This window comes from Brassica oleracea, chromosome C4 (genome assembly GCF_000695525.1).
Source record: "Brassica oleracea var. oleracea cultivar TO1000 chromosome C4, BOL, whole genome shotgun sequence".
NCBI lineage: Eukaryota > Viridiplantae > Streptophyta > Magnoliopsida > Brassicales > Brassicaceae > Brassica > Brassica oleracea.
The window spans coordinates 33296955-33299352 of record NC_027751.1 but is presented as its reverse complement, the minus strand read 5'-3'; positions in this window follow the sequence as shown (position 1 = coordinate 33299352).

The window sequence follows — 2398 nt, the reverse complement described above, 5'->3', positions numbered from 1 at the left end:
CCCGCAAGGTATTCTTTCGTCACTCTCCCGTTAGCATCTCTATGCATATACATCCACTTCTGCAACTCGTAAATAGTCCCGGAGCCAGCCATTTTTTTTTCTTTCACGTTTTTTTGTTGTTGGTGTGTTTAAAATGATGTTCAAACATCCATATTTATAGGAAATTTCGAATCTGGTAGTTGTAATTTTCCTATGAAGTTGGTGGATTCAAAATTTCCTCGCTAAATACACGTAAACTATTTCCTCGTAAATAACACGCAAAGTTTACGTCGTATTTACGGGGAAATAGTTTTTCCTCGTAAAATACTCGTTAAATTATATCCACTTTACGACGAAACACTTTTGTCATTACGTTACGAGGAAATAACGATGACTTTAGTTTTCCACGTAAGTTCCTCGTAAAATCGACGTAAATTTACGAGGATTGTTTTTCCTCGTTAAATTTCCTCGTTAAGCATGTGTTTTCTTGTAGTGAAACCTGTTTCAGGTATATTTATTATTTAGATATTTTTAGATTCCTATATATCAGAACCAAACTCATCCAAACCCAGAATGATTCAACTCAAAACCCACACATAAATTTATTATATTCAAGCGGGACCTAATGTCAACAAAAAAAATGATACCCGAAAATAACAACTCGTACCTAAATGGATAGTCAATGTTCAATTTTAATTGATTTTATAAACTAATAAAAATGATTCTTTCTATGTGTTTGGCTAAATTAAGTGAAATAGAAAGAGTTTTTTTTTTTATATTTTGTAATACAATTATATGGAGTGAAAAAATTAATTGACAATAATTGTTATACATCTTTATATTTTGATCGAAATTATTTTTTTATTCACAAAAACATGTCTTTGAATTATGTTTTTGGCTACGTAATTTTTCACCGATTGAAATTAAAAAAAAAGTTTTAGTAAAACAAACTATAACCGAACGTTTAACCATATGCAAAACCCTGCTATTTTACAATTTTATTTTATAATTGACACAAAGTTAATGTTGATTAACTAATAAATTAAAATTGCACTATTATTATTAGGATAATATAATTAATGATGTGATGTATTGTTAAGATAATATAATTAATGAAATTGTTAAACTAAGTGAAATATGGAAATACAATTAATGTAATTATATTAATGAAATTACTAAAAAGACACTATACTTCTTTTTTATACTGCTATCCATGTTTCCAAACAATTTTAATTTATACTTTTATCCATGTTTCCAAAATGTATCAAAAGGTATTTCAATTTTAATAAAATAGAGATATATATATATATATATATACATATATATTTTTTTTTCCAATTATATTAAATTTTAATTTATACATCATATTGGTTTTTATGTTGATGATTTTTTTTTTTAAAAAATCCTGGAAAATATTTTTATACATTTTTAAAAGTAAATTATTAGTTCAAATTATGATGTAGACTTTCGAATCAGTATACACATTAGACTTCTTAAGAGGTATACACCGTATATATTTCTATCTATGAAAAGGTGACTTTGGAAAGATAGAATCGTACAATTTTCTAGTTTTTTGTTTGATCATAGAGTGTAAATAGTAATTTTGTTTTCATTTTATGTTAGTTTTGAATTTGATTGAATATAAAGTGTAATTTTATGTTTCACATGAATATATAGATTATTTTTTGCAAATTCCCTAAATAATTATGTAACAAAATAATTTTTAGATATGATAATTTCTCACGAAATCATACATAATTATCTTTCTCCACGTGTGACCGTAAATCAATTGGGAGGTCTATGATCTACCAAATTATAATATAGAACAAGATTCTAACCCGCGTTAAAACGCGGGATTATTTTTTATAAAATGGTGTTAGAATTTTTTTACAGTTTCATTAAATTTTAATCTAGAATATGTAGTTTGTAGTTCATTTACTTATTTGTTTTGTTAGTAAATCTTTTTTAAAGTAATTATTTTGTTTTTATTAGAATATTAGGATGAATTTGTTCCAGTAAATCTATGTCAAAAACATGATTTAAACATTTCGTGCTTGAAATATTTAATATTGGTTACCTGCATCTAACCTTCTATGCTACCAATAGATTGATTTATACGTATAAAAATAGACAATAGCTTAGTTAAACCAATTCCCTATAGCACCAGTTATTAATTACCATCGCATACATTAAAATCTTGATAAATAAAATGGTCGGATTAGTCTACGTAGTAGTGAGAAATATAAAGAGATATAATAAAATGATTTCTGGTATACTATATTGTATTGTATATGTCATATTTAGAGATAGATATTTTTGTATGTCGAAACTAAATGTCACTTGGTAAAAATATCGGTCATGTTTGTTGATTCCAAATAATTGGTAAGCAAAATGAATTAGTGTAACAGAATTTTCAGAG